The 15215-nt window shown below is 39.7% G+C and overlaps 1 long non-coding RNA gene across 4 annotated transcripts in view; it reads right to left on the bottom strand.

Moving 5' to 3' along the window:
* Window positions 1-7062, bottom strand: part of LOC123571019 (uncharacterized) — a 492533-nt gene extending 485471 nt beyond the window's left edge. For all 4 annotated transcript variants that reach the window (XR_010584231.1, XR_006695197.2, XR_012430182.1 and 1 more), the window contains exon 1: window positions 6884-7062. This is a non-coding gene — a long non-coding RNA (uncharacterized lncRNA). The remainder of the gene's footprint in view (window positions 1-6883) is intronic.
* Window positions 7063-15215: the final 8153 nt, after the last annotated feature.

Here is a 15215-nt window from a genome sequence, read left to right on the forward strand (position 1 = left end):
TCAGTTCAAGTTTGGTTAGTCTGACAAATCTTGAGACAGATTTATGAAGACACCTGTGAATGGAGAGACTATAGTAGGGTAGAGAGACAGAGAAAGGAAAAAAAATAATTTTAAGAAATATTATAAAATGCTATGTGTTGGGGTCCGCGTGTTTCCTAAACAAAGGAATGAACACACAAGACAACACAAGACAAGACAAACATGGCGGCCGCCTCGAACGGCGCACTCCGCTTTATTTTATACAGTCATTTGTGGAATGTTGCCAAGTCACAAGACACATTGTTGTTTTTCTGACCTTTCCCTGACTTTCTGGATTTTCAAGCTGTTTACATATAAACAGGCCCCCAACGCCCTACTTCATTTGCAAGAGCAGGACTTGTCGGGAATGCACTGCTTCGTTTGCAAGAGCAGGACTTATCGGGAACACCCTGTTTGTGAGCACATAGTCCTCTACATTTCCCCTTTCCTTATTTACAAGTTTGAATTTCTTTTAAAACCATCATTACATGTTGGGCTCGCTGGGATTCGGTGTTTGCCCTTTGGCACCGTCTCCAGCAGACTGTGAAAAATGACAAAAGCAAGAACAACAATCAATACATTACTAGAAACAGAGGTCAGCAAAGTTTTTACAGGACTCATAGGGTTCAAAGACGTCAAACTTTGTGCAATACCAGTCGTCAAATCTGCACCAGTCAGCAACGGTAACTGATCATCCTGTGACTGCGGTGGACAAGATTTTGCATAACCTTGTAAATTTGAGTAATCCCAGCAGATTCACTCCAAGTACGTGTTAAGTTTACAGGTAGCCAGGTGTCTTTTCTGGCTCTTAGTATATATAAATCGGAATGAGACTCATTCCAATTATTATTCCACCAAGTAGTATTTATACAACTTAAGAATGTACAATTGTTTGTACAGTTAACTACCCCTGTATTATTATCCCATTTAAAAATTCCTGTCAACAAGAAGTAAGGCTTTCTTACACATGCAATAACATATCTAGAACTATTTCGATGCAAAGATATATGGAAAGGGTTAGCAATATTAGTAAGATTTAAGGACATGTTTCCCATGAAAGTGAACATTGGTTTACCAGCAGCTAGCAACTTCCAAATATGACCTTGTATTTGTGAGGTATTAGCCAAATGTGGCAAGGGGGTGATAGACCACCATCATGCTAAATAATAGTTTCATTGCCATCTGCAGAAATGCTGTGATTACCTTTATGCCAACGCAGGTTGACATGGCTGAATTTAGTCTGAAAATCTCCATGTACACTGCAATCTGTAACAAGGTATTTACGACTCTTCCCTTTTACTTCTAACAGCAATCGTGGCCCACTACTTCTACATCTAGTCCACTCTAGTTGGGAAACACCTCCGGACACATCAGGGATAGGGCATAAAGATAATGTACTTGGCAGAGTTTCATTAAGTACTGCAGTATGATTATACTTAAAACTTTGAGCAACAATAATCATAGTAAAGGCAGAGATATGACTATGGTTATAGCGAACAGCCCAAGCCTCATGACAAAGATGCAGACAATGTGGACTACCCCCAAGACATATAGGTAACCCTTCAACCCCAAATTGATATGAACTATTTACTGTGCCAGTGTCTAATTCAGGATCCTGGTTTTAAAAAGGTGATGGCATCCAAGCAGTATCATTAGTAAATACTGGGACTTCTCTGTCTCCCCAGGCCACACCTTGATATAAGGGCGGAAAAGGAATATAAGCCCAGTATGTAAATTCTCCAGCTGTTACCTGACAATTTACTATGGCCAGCATAGCCAGGAATAAAGTCAGTGGGGTTTTGGGCTGCCCAGCTTGTTGAACAACCCCTTTAGCTTCTTAACTGTTTCAGTTGTCCCCATGTCGGGGGCTCCGCACGAGTTCCGAAGGTGAATGTTCTCTGAGCGCTCAGATTTAGCTCCTGGAATTCCTTCAGGAACTCTTTGGATTGGCTCCTCTTCGCCATGGCACTGTTTCAACCGTCGAGATGGAAACCACTCATCTCTGGCAGCTGTACGGACAAGAGCATAGCCTCGGCCCCATAGTAAAACTTTTCCTTTTAAATATTGCCCTTGTAGGCCAGGCGCGGTGGCTCAAGCCTGTAATCCCAGCACTTTGGGAGGCCGAGACGGGCGGATCATGAGGTCAGGAGATCGAGACCATCCTGGCTAACACGGTGAAACCCCGTCTCTACTAAAAAAATACAAAAAACTAGCCGGGCGAAGTGGCGGGTGCCTGTAGTCCCAGCTACTGGGGAGGCTGAGGCAGGAGAATGGCATGAACCCGAGAGGAGGAGCTTGCAGTGAGCTGAGATCCGGCCACTGCACTCCAGCCTGGGTGACAGAGCAAGACTCCGTCTCAAAAAAAAAAAAAAAAAAAAAAATATTGCCTTGTAATGAAGGATAATACACCTACTGATTACTGTTTTACGGTTTTTCTAAAGGCTGTTGAAAATGTTTCACCGCTGCAGACTGCTGTAATTGGCGCCAATGGTTGAGAAAATTTAAAGTAAAAAGGGCTTTCAGAATTTGATGTTTTGGGGAATCTCGCCCATCTCCCCCTTTTAGTTTTAAAAGTTGTAATTTTAAGGTAGCATTGGCTCTTTCAATAATTGCTAGACTTTGACTGTTAAATGGAATACCAGTGGAATGATGAATATGGTATAAAGAGAGGAAGGCAGCCAATTTGCGAGAGCAATAAGCAGGGGCATTATCAGTTTTTAATTCAGCAAGGACTCCCATAACTGCAAAGCAAGTAAGTAAATGAGTAATAACAGAGTCAGCCTTTTCAGAGGGTAATGGCGTAGCCCACTGGAAATGTGACCACATATCAATAGTATGATGAACTATTTTAAATGATGAAAGGAAGGAACATAGTTACATCCATTTGCCAAATGTGATTTTGTTGAATGCCTTGAGGATTAATACCTGGACTTAAGAAAGGTGCAATAATAGGAGCACAAGGTCAGCAGGCTCTGACAATAGCTTGGGCTTGACGGCGTGTTATAGAAAATCGCCGTTGTAATCCTAAACTATTAGTATGACGTAGTTGGTGCTCATCCTGAGCCCGTTGGACACTGCCAATAAGTAAAGAAGCAATCTGACTATTGCCAAAAGATAAAGGTCCTGGCAAAGCTGAATGAGAATGAATATGAGTGATAAAAAAGGGGGGCAGTGCGGGAAGTAAGAGTAAAATAATTTTTGTAAAGGAGTTTGAGGAAATAATGGTAAAGAAGTCTGAGAAATATATTTAGTTATATATAGGCCAGTCTTGTAGAACCATAAGAATGGCAAAAAGTTTTCTTTGTTGTACTGATTCAAATGGATAGTGAGAAATTTTTGAATTGTCTGAAGTCCAGTATCCAGCCTTTCTATTGCTTGAAGCATCAGTAAAAAAGGTGGGACCTTTAACTGGAGTGTAAGAGATAGGATTATATGGCAGTAAAGAATATTGTTGTAGTCCCAGCTACTCGGGAGGCTGAGGCAGGAGAATGGCATAAAAACCCGGGAGGCAGAGCTTGCAGTGAGCTGAGATCCGGCCACTGCACTCCAGCCTGGGCGACACAGCGAGACTGGGCGACACAGCGAGACACCGTCTCAAAAAAAAAAAAAAAAAGAAAAAAGAAAAAAAAAGAAAAAGAATATTGTTGCAGAAAAGCAAATAATTTATTACTAGGATAATGCTGAGAAAAAGAACCAGTATACTCAGCGCAAGTCATTTGCCAACCTTCATGAGTTTTCAATAGAGATTCAATGTATTGATTAGATAATCGGGTAATAATTTTTATAGGGTCAGCACCAAGCAACTGACGAGCTCTATGTTGTCCTTTAATAATTAATTCAGCCAATTTATCAATATATGGGTGAATTTTCTTAATGGCTTTATTAGCCAAAAACAGCCACTCCAGAATATTATTATCTTGGTGTAAAACGGCTGTTGGCGAATGGGGAGTATGAAAAAGACACAATGAAAGTGGAAGATTGGGTGCAATATAATCAAGGTGAGCTTCACTAATTCTATTTTCTACAAATGACAATTCTTCTTCTGCTACAGGGGATAAAGTCCCCATAGGTTGAATACAAGTATTTATAGCTCTAAGATCAGTTAATAAGTGCCATTTTTCTTTTTTTTTTTTTTTTTTTTTTGACAAGACAAACACAGGGGAATTCCATGCAGAAGTACTTGGTTCAATATGCCCCTCGGCCAATTGTTCCTTAACTAAATTCTTTAAAGCCTTAAGTTTTTCTTTAGATAATGGCCACTGTTCCACCCAAACAGGAGTTGTAGTTTTCCACTTCAATTATAAAGTTTGAGGCTTGTGGACAGTAGCTAAGAGTTTAAAGGATTGTAGCCCATTTTGAACATCATATTTTTGGCAGCTGAAAAAATATGAGGAATGCTTAAAAAGGCACCAAATTGTTGCAAAAGATCACGGCCCCAAAGGTTAATATTAATGGGAACAATATAAAAGAACACTTTTCCTTGTTGTCCTTCAGGTCCTAAACAGCTCAGGGGCTCGACAGTTTGGTAGACTATAGAAGCAGTACCTAGGCCGGATAGAGTAACCGATACTTGTTTCTTTTTCCAATGATCAGGCCATTGAGCCAAACATTATTATATACATCCGCTCCTGTGTCGACTAAGCCCTCAAAAAGTATCCCATTAATTTGCAATGAACATAAAGGTTTTTGATCAGAAACTAAAGTTTCCCAGAAAACAGTTTTCCCAGTACTACCGAAACCTCCTTGACGAGACACATCTCTAGATAAGAACGGGAAAAAAGGCAATAAAAGCAATTATGCAATACATTCCCCTGCCTCTGGTTGCATAAATTGTGAGACTTGTACCATAATAAGGATTTCATCAGTAAAATCAGGATCAATAATTCCTGGGACCACCATTAACCCCCGCATAGCGTTGCTGCTTTAACCTAGTAAAAGTCCTACGTGTCCCTTTGGCAAAGGACCACACACTCTGGTAGCCAACTTATACATTCCTCTATTAGGAGATAAAGTATAAGGTTGGACAATAGCTAGGTCAGCAGCGGCACTCTGCTTAGTGGCAGCATAAAGCTGAGAAACTGGGGTAGGGTAAGATGTCTTTAAGGAGGACTCGAGGTCATTCCTTGATGTTGTAAGCCACTGCTCACTGGGTACTGGCGTAGGCCTGCATTGTAGTTGTTGGGGCCCCAAGCCTGCGGGCCCCGGTTCCTGTTTCCCAAGAGGGGTGACAATACATTCCCACTTTTATCAGTTTTTGAACGGCATTCATTGGTCCAAAGTCGACCCTTGCCATATCGTTTACACATATCAGATGGTAACCTTTTTTTCTTTTAGAGCAGAAGAGCCTAATTTTTTCCGGCATTCCTTTTTAAAATGACCGGGTTTCGCACATTGATAGCATATACCTTGTTTAGAATTGCCTTTTAAAGCCTTAGAAAGTGCCCCAGCAAACAATTGAGCATTGTAAATAGCTCCTCCAACACCTGCACAAGCCCGAATGTATTCATCTAAATCAGCTCCACTAGCTTTTAGAGGACGCAGCAATTTTTGGCACTCAGGATTAGCACTCTCAAAAGCCAGAGTATCCAAAAGAATTTTAGCAGCAGGACCTGAACCTACAGTCTTTAATACAGCATCTTGAAGACGGGCTACAAAATATGGATATGGCTCAGTGGCTCCTTGTAGGATCTTTACAAAAGATAAAGAAGTTTTACCCACTATTCCAACCTTAGTCCACGCTTTTATAAACAAGGCTTTAATCTGAGTGAGAGCAGTATCATCTAGGCCTGCCTGAGCATTAAGAGTAGCGTATTGTCCTGAACCCGTAAGCTGCTCTTCAGTAGGTCCTGGGGGATTTCGGGTAGCATTTTTTCTAGCTTGTACTCTTGCTTCCTCCCACCACCAACTTTTTAATTGAAGCCATTGCGAACGATCAAGGACAGCCTGTCCCAACATTTCCCAGTCAATAGGAATCATCATATGTTCTAAAGAGAAGGAATTGAGAAGGCCAAGAACAAACGGTGACTGAGGTCCATAATTAGTATTTCTTTCAAAACTTTAAATTGTAGGGCTGTAAAAGTCACATTCTGGCCACCGTTTGGGAACTGAGCATTGGGGCAGAAAACAGCCCGTGTTATTGGGAATAAATCTAATTCCTCGAAATCATCCTTTTCCTTCGATTCCTTCTTTTCTCCTACAGGAGGAAGAGGCACAGAGAAAACCTGACCTGACATAGACAAAGAGGTTGGAGGTGGAGGCAAAGGGAAATCCTGTTAGCAGAAGGGAAGGTAACAGGGAAGGCTCATGGCGGAGAGATAGGAGAAACAGGAGCAGCGGTACCTTGCAATTTTAACAACTGTTGTAACATCTCTAAAATGTGCTGCAAATCAGAATTTCCTTCAGATGAAGGAGGCATTAGCTCTTTTTCCAATTCCTTGTCCTCAACAACCGGGGCGTAAATATGTTCCTCTCTAGGATCATTCCTCTCTAAAGCTTCAGATGCCTCACCTCCTGTGGCAGTATCGCCATGCTCTGAGTCAGTTTCAAGTGACTCTAATGCCTGAGTAATGGAACTACACACAAAGTCCACAAAGTCAGAGGCATCATTTGCCCTCGCTGATGAGCTCGACGCAATACTTTAACCACTTGTAACCATTCCTTTTGATTTAACTGCACTTTGGTTTGATATTGAAACCAATAACAATGTTGTACAACATGGGCAAACAATCACTTCAAAGCCTTATGTTCCTTAACTAACTTCTACTCCTATAGACATCAACAGTCCCTGGAGTGACCGCAAATATTCAGAGGCCAGAGAGGTGGAATTCCCCATAATTTTCCCGTGGGTCCCCCTTTCTTTATTTACCTGCCCGGGGTGTTCCCCCTCCGGTTCCTTGCTCTCGTGGAGCCACGGACCCTGCTCGCTGCGCCAGATGTTGGGGTCCGCGTGTTTCCTAAACAAAGGAATAAACACACAAGACAAGACAAGACAAGACAAGACAAACATGGCGGCTGCCTCGAATGGCGCGCTCCGCTTACAGTCGTTTGTGTAATGTTGCCAAGTCACAAGACACATTGTTGTTTTTCTGACCTTTCCCTGACTTTCTGGATTTTCAAGATGTTTACATATAAACAGGCCCCCAACGCCCTGCTTCGTTTGCAAGAGCAGGACTTGTGGGGAACGCCCTGCTTCGTTTGCGAGAGCAGGACTTATGGGGAACGCCCTGCTTTGTTTGCCAGAGCAGGACTTATGGGGAACGCCCTGCTTTGTTTGCCAGAGCAGGACTTATCAGGAACACCCTGTTTGTGAGCACGTAGTCCTGTACACTATGGATGATCATATTTATTACCAAAATAATTTCTAGGGATTTGCACATATTTTATGTAATCCTCAAAATGAGGAACTATTTCCTATTATCTTCAGTTTATGGATGACACAAATAGAAGTTTCTAGCTGAAGATCACACAGTTTGAGAGTAATCTAATTTCAAGGTGTCTCCCATTTCCATTGTCCCTGTACTGCCTGAAGAACTCAAAGAAACTTTGTTTCTGCAAGATCCAGGGGAGTAATGATATTTGGTTCAGGGATAGAAAGAATCAGGGTGGAAAAGAGAAGGGCACATTTTAAAAAAATGAACCAACTTAGCGAAAGCCTAGACTGAGAAGAGCTGAACACAGGAATTAGACAGACAAAACAATAAAAGATTAAAATTTATTTCCACAATAACAAAAAGGGGTTTTGTTTGGGACAAAGTATAATATTAGCAGCATGATGTAGTCATTAAGAGCATTGTTTAATTTCTAACTGGTTAGCTTACTAGCTTTTCATAAAGTGATTTGGGTAAATCACTTCAACTTTCAAAACCTTAGTTTTCCAACCTGTAAAATAGATACTATAACAATGTTTTCCTCAGAGTGTTATTGGGTGTATCATCTGGTATATAGCATATGCTCATTAAACACCAGCAGCTGTTATTAATGATAGTGGATAAACTTCTCTTCCCCCTCACTGCACAGGCCAATACACATCCAGAAGAGAAGAGAGAAAGATCAAAATGGAATGGAACTCAAATTATTGGTGATTAACCCCATAATAGAGATAGAGACATATAGCAAGCAATGGGAACATTGACACCTGGGTCCACCTTGGACAATACAAAAGCCATCTAGGAGAAAGTAATACCTGAACTAAGTCCTGAAAGTAGGCATATGAGCTTCTTGTTGCTGCTATAACAGATTACTATAATCTTAGTGCCTCAAAATAACACCAATTTATTATCTTATATTTATGGATTTCAGAAGTCTGAAATGGGTCTTACAGGGCTAAAATCAAGGTGTTAGTGTGGTTACATTCCTTTTGGAAACTAAGAGATAATTTTTCCTTGGCCTTTCCCAGCTTTTAATAGTGCCTGCATTCTTTGGCTCACGGCCCCTTCATCCATCTTTGAAATTTGCAGATGGCATCTTCAAATCTCTCTCTCTTATTCTGTCTCTCTTGTCTCCCTCCTTTGTTGATAAAGACCTTTGTGATTGCATCAAACCCACCTGGAGAATCCAGAAACCTCTTCAAATCTCAAGATCCTTAACATAAACACATTTGAAAAGTATGACCACTCATATCATCCATTTATATGTGGATCAGAACCCACACCAGGTGGCTAAATGAAGTGAATTTAATATAGGAAACAAATTACAAAGGTATTAGAAGAATGGAAAGAGCAAATGAGGGAGAGGTGAGGCAAAATAGAGATTATTCACTACAAGAAGTGGCTACCACTCATGGGGCTGAGGGACAAAGGCAGGGGGTAATACTACCAGAGCCTGGAACAAGGATCCAGGGCTATTAGGCAGGAACTGGAACTTTGGAAGAACAACTCAGCTGAAGCTGGGACCCCAGAGCTTCTCAATAATAACTAGAGCTACAGAGAGAATACTCCCAACTGCCCAAGAGATAAACAAGCAGAGCATGGGGATGGGGAGACAGAATATCACAGCTTCTGCACTTCCCTTGACTTTCAAAATCTGAGTAGTAGTGTCTCCTATTGGTCAATTCTAGCCAGAAGTCATTTAGCAAGGAAGCCCAGAAAAAAAAAAAAAAAATAGTATCAAGGGTCAAATGCTTGCAGAACAAGGGAAGAATAAAGAATGAATCTAAAAGCAAAACTAATCTTTTTGCAGTTTCCCAAATACATCGTATCCTTTTCTTATTCCCTTCACTTGAATTGCATTCCCTTTGTCGTCTTATCTCTAATATTTTCTCCTCTGTGAAGGCTTCTCTGAGTATTCCAGGCTTCTGAACTTGAGTGTCTCCTTGACCACACCAATCATTTGGTAATTCACATAATACTGAGCAGCAGCACTGTTAGTTATCTTTGTTTGCCTGTGTGACATGACCACTTAACTACCTTGTAAGCTCTTTGTAGGAGAGAGAAGACCTACACATCCACATCTACCATACAGTTCTGACATGGCAGGTTTTTGCTTGGTTGTCTGAGTCTAATTCTAACTGCAGTGTGGTATTTTCCAGCATCTTAACATTTTCTATGACATTCAAGGGTAGTGTTAAAATATTTAGCAATCAGTATGCATGGCCATCAACCAATCAGCATATACCCCTGCCTCAAAAGAAGAGACCCTTGCTGTAAACAACTTGTATACTTGTACTGACTCACAACTGCTGAATATCTGGGCTGGACTACATGGAAAGGAGAACAAGAACCTGCAGTTGAGAGAAATGTTCACTATTTGCACTATGGGCCAAATTACTACATTAAAACACACAAAACAGCAGATTATAAAATAACATTCTCTTTTAAAACGTAGTCAATCATGAGATACACACACATATACACACACATATATATACACACAGGTTGTGTTCATTACAGTTTACATTTTATTTTATTATTTATAGTATATATTAATATATTTTTATAGTCTATTTTATACACAAAATATACCAATACATATATGCATAAAAAATAAAGAGTATAATGCAATGGTTACCTCTGGGTGCCCATTAAGGATAAGCATTATTTTCCTCTTGTTTTAGCTTATTTCCATGATCTGATTTTTCTACAATATTCAAGTATCATATATGGGATAAAGTCTATAAACTAAACAAACGTATATCCTTTAAATGTTTCATTAATCTCTAGCAAGTGTGTGATGAGTGAAAGAAAGAAGAGGACATGAGAGTTATAGTACATGCTCTAACAATACATTTTAAAATACCCAATAGCATGGAAATATTTTATCCTCTATACATGCTTCCTAGCCCTCAGAGAGTCAAAGTGAAAAATTAAATTTCATCCAAAACACTCTTCCTAATCACTGTTCTGAGGAAGAATAAAAATGTAAAGAGGAAAAAAAGTTAATCAAAATACATGGCTTAAGTTTTTAAATGGAGATCAGTATTTCATAAAATGTTGGGGACACTGGTTCAGGAAATCATCATCCTTCCTTTTCACTAAGCCTGTCTGCCACCTGAAATTACACCTCAGATAGCAGCCTTTGCATTTCACTCAATGTCAAACCTGTAAACATCCTATGGCGTGACTGCTCAGGTCAACCATAGTCTTCATCTCCTCCATAATCAGGCCAAGCTGGGAGTTCATGGCCAACATTTGAAATTCACAGCAGACAAACACAGAGATAAGGCAGACAAGTCAATCAAAGATGTGGTTACACAACTGATTTCAGTTTTTACCTCTCATATGAAGTGAGATGCTGGTTGTGGGTACCCAACAATGACAACTCAGCTTCCATGAACTAAAGTACAGTGTTTCCATTGTGACCTATTTCGTGATCTTCATATAAGTATGGCTGATTTTCTTTACCAAATCTCTTTATGGCTATTTCAGTTCTATAATTACTTCTCAAAAATCTCCCGTCATGATGATGTCTGCATTCTCTCCTTCTCATCTCAGGCTATTACCAAGACAGCAACAAACCCTGTGTTTTTCCAATCCTGGTTGCTTTCCATCAACTTTCTCTTTGACTTGGACCTCTAAATTAGGTCAGCTCAGTCTGAACATTTAATTTTTTCTTTTCCAGAAATTAACATAACTTATTAATAAGCCTGTAATTTTACAAAAGTTTAGCCAAACATCAACCACGTCCCTAGTCTATGAAGACAAGAGCTATATTTAGCTAGTCCTAATTAAAAATAGCTAAAATGCTGCTTGGTATGGGAGGAGGGGAAAATCTGTGTGATTCATGTCTCATCAAAAGCTTTGACATTTGAGTTTCCTTAATGCTGTTTATGGATGAATTAATATTGTTCCATTTAGTTTGAAATATAGGAAGTATTTTAATTGTATTATTGATCCTCATAAAATATGCAAAATTTACCAGTCTCACATGCAGTCAATATTGGGCATGTAACAGGAGTTTTGTGACTCTCATTGTTAGTTAAAGATATCTTTACCAGAGAGTTGCATCCTAGAAAAATCGCCCCTAATAGTCATATAGAATGATCTCTATATGTATAGATATTGAGCTGTCAGTTTCATATGCAATCATTGCCATTTGGCCAAATATATAAAGCAAAATTCAAAACCTAAAACAATCAAGGACCCAAGGCTTCATTCTTTATGGGGCATAAAAAGAATAGATCTGCATGTTCACAAACCAGTGTCAGTACATCTAGATTGTCCTTGTATTGCTATTCAACATTTGCCCATGACCAAAATAATGTCTTCCATGAAAAGAAACTCACACAGTGCTAAAGAGGTAAAGGGGTTAAGTTGTGTCTATCTCTCCTTGGGAAGAGTGTTCAGACCCCAGGGAAGAGATCCTTAGAAGTGACATTTCTAAATATTTTAGGAGCAAAGTGTCAACTGAAATGGGGAGCAGGAAGAGGGTCATTGAACTCAACTTCACACACTAACCTTATTACCAAACCCCATGGAAGAGAGAAAGCAACAGGAGCCAGTGACTGGGTTCAGGGCTTTTGGGTGTACAAATATGTGTGTCCGTGTGTGTGTGTTTCAGGGTATATATAAATGAATGTGGAGAGAAGTATGTGTGCATATGCATGTGAAGCCCTGTGGTCCTATTTGTATATATGTGTAGGTCAAGGGAAGCTTCCAAGGCCAAGAATAGAAATAGGCTTCAGATATCATCCTCTCTGGCCATTTTCTGTCATTATAATGCACTTTCTACTCTTTGAGAGTATAAGCTTAGCCATATTCTTAACATTATACCAGGTGGTAGGGAGAGACACCAAGGCATGGCAAGTGAAAAAAATATGTGACTTTTTGGACAAAAAGGCCAAACTGTGTATTACCTTATAATAGCTAATTGACACTTCTACTCTGCTTTAGTGTGCTTTTGGAATTATCAAAAGCAGGCAAAACCATGCAACAGGAAGGTAGGAAACCGGGCCCTTCAAGAATCTACTCTCATGTTAGTTATTCCCAGGGTCTAACTGGTATAAACGATGTAGAAGAGTTTTGCTTTCTGTTTCTTACTTGACACTTCTCACCTCCCTTGATCCCACATTAATAGACTGGGAGCATTTTAAAGACAGGAATTCTATCTTATTCATCTCTCTAACCTCAACACTAACATAGCACCTGGCATGAACATTGGACTCAATAAATGTTTACTCAATTGTAACATATTTCTCTACCACCAAATCAGCTTTCCTCTGCACTTTCAGAGCAAGATTGACCCTTCATTTCAGCAGTTTCCTCAAACTCATTCATGGAAGGACTCAATACAGAAGCTCTGAGATGATTAATTGAATAGCCTTTCTAAGTGCTACCTTTGACTAACACTCTGAAGATGTCACTTCCCTTCTTACCAGTCTATAGTTAAATATGTATCATATGTGATTCCGATTAATATTTTTGAGGGCTTGCTATGTTCTCAGCCCTGTATAGGTTGATGTGCATATATCGAGGATGGGGAGGATGTAATGATATCTAAGGTATAGACTCTGTCCTCTAGAAATTTATCCTGTAAGACAGATAAAACAAAACACAGTTACTCTGGTACAGGGTTGTGTGTTATATGTACCATATTCGTGTTGTCAGCAAGGTGCTAGTTTCAAGGAAGACAAGATCTCTTCCCTTTAACATATATAATTTTAGCTTCCCTAAGAAGGAGGCATCCAAGCTGGGCCTTAAATTAATGGTGATATTTGCACAGGCAAAGAGGAAGAGCCTGAACACTCAAAGTAGAAGGGACAGAGTGATAACCATCACAGAGTTAGGAATTTCTAAGAACCCCCAACTGGGGCTTCACCGTGTATTTTTTATAAGTGGTAAAAATGTCTTGTGACTATAATATGGCAAAATCTGTAAGCGTCTGAATTATAGCCTCAAATGCTGTCCTTTATAAGTCAGACAGAGAAAAAGTAGGCTGTTTCCTAGAATGGTATGAATCCCCTGGTGAGTAGCTCACAGAATGGGAATGCATGTGCCTTTCCCTTCTGAACAATATGTCATTGCCTGTTTAATAGACAGCTGCATAGCAAATCTTAAGCAGTTTCTTAATAATGCCATATTTCTACTAAGATTCAATGTTCACCAAAAAATTCCACAAGAAAGTTTTGAATAGAAAATTCTCTTACCGTGAAAAGAATTTTGTCTACACAATACCAACCATCTAGCTAAGACAAACAAAAACATCCAGTAAAAGTGTTGCCTACCCAGCACTAACCATTTTGAAATATCTAGGAATACCTGGATAGTGGGCCAAATTTCTCAGTTTTCCCCAGTATAAAACAGAGAAATCAGCATTGTGTAGACATAGCCTTACTCTACCTATCGGCAGACCAAATCATTGAGCAAGTTCCCAATCAAAACACCAGGAATTTCTGCTTGAGCTTCTAACACCTCACTGATCTTCAGAAGAAATGTGTGCTACAGTATGGATATATTGGACTTTTTTATAATAGTGACTCACCTAATTTGCCCTCAATTTGGTACTAGTCATACTGCCATGACGATTTAAAGGCACCATTCCCTCTTAACCAATCCATTTAAAGAGGATTCACATCTTGTCAGAAAATTTGACACCAAGTGCACAATAGTCCTAACTTTTCATTAGAATCCTTTACATAGTGTAGTTAATGCTAAAAATATTTAAAGTAGATTAAGAATAGAACAAAGAAATGAAGTGCAACTGTGACTGTGACAGGGTATGAATATTAATGATGCATTTTTTATTCCTTTTCTCATCTAGTACCATCCCCTGTACTTTTTGATTGAAAATCTTACTTAACTTATACTGAAATGTTAAATACTAGCCCTTGGTTCTCTGTGATATGCTACATATATAAAGATAGAATTAATCTTTACTCTAATATCTGTCTGAGGGATGAGGCGCTAAAGCACTGTATTATGGCTCCCCACTGTCTAAGGCATAAAGTCCAATCTCCTTAGGCTGACATCTAAGACCCTCCACAGGCTGGCTTCAATAAGCTTTTTTAAAGTCATCTCTCACTACCACTTTAGACAAATCATCCACCACAGCCACTGGGATCTCATCACTGTCCCCTGAAAATGCCACAATTAGTCTTCCCTCTGCATATTTACTCAGTCTGTGCTTCTCATTTTAATTCTCACATTTTTCAACTTCTATGCATTCCTCATAGCTCAACACAAGTTTTTCATTTGCAAAGTTTCCATCAGCCACACCAGACCCACTCTGTTTCAAATTAGTTAGTGCCTTTGCTGTGTGGCCCTAATGTTAAAGCTTGTACTTGGCTTCAAATACATCACTCATATTTGTATGTATTATTTCAGTCAAGAGTAACTTTTCAGTCATGACTATCTGATCTCCCTAACTAGATTACAAGCTCTTTAAGGGCAGGGACACCCCACACAACCAAGATAATACTAAGTACATAGTTATCAGTGTTTTTAGCACTTAAATGCACAGTATTCAAGCACTGCTATTGCCTGAAGTCCTTTACCTTTATGCATGGGTGACATAACCATGTGGCCATCAAACAGAATCCTCATCTCAGTCCTCAAGGCAACTCACTACCTAACATTTACAACCTACCTTCTCAGACTTCACTCTGCTCCAGCCAAGATGCATTGTGTCCCACAAACTCCACCCCAATCCCTCTCTCTTTTGTGCCTTTCTACATGTCACTTCCTTCTCCTGGAATGCCTTGCTCCTCATCTCCTCGCTGTAAAAATCCTAACTAGGCCCATCTCAAATTCTATTTCCTCTGTTAA

The sequence above is a fragment of the Macaca fascicularis genome, chromosome X (genome assembly GCF_037993035.2).
Source record: "Macaca fascicularis isolate 582-1 chromosome X, T2T-MFA8v1.1".
In the NCBI taxonomy this organism is placed as follows: Eukaryota; Metazoa; Chordata; class Mammalia; order Primates; family Cercopithecidae; genus Macaca; species Macaca fascicularis.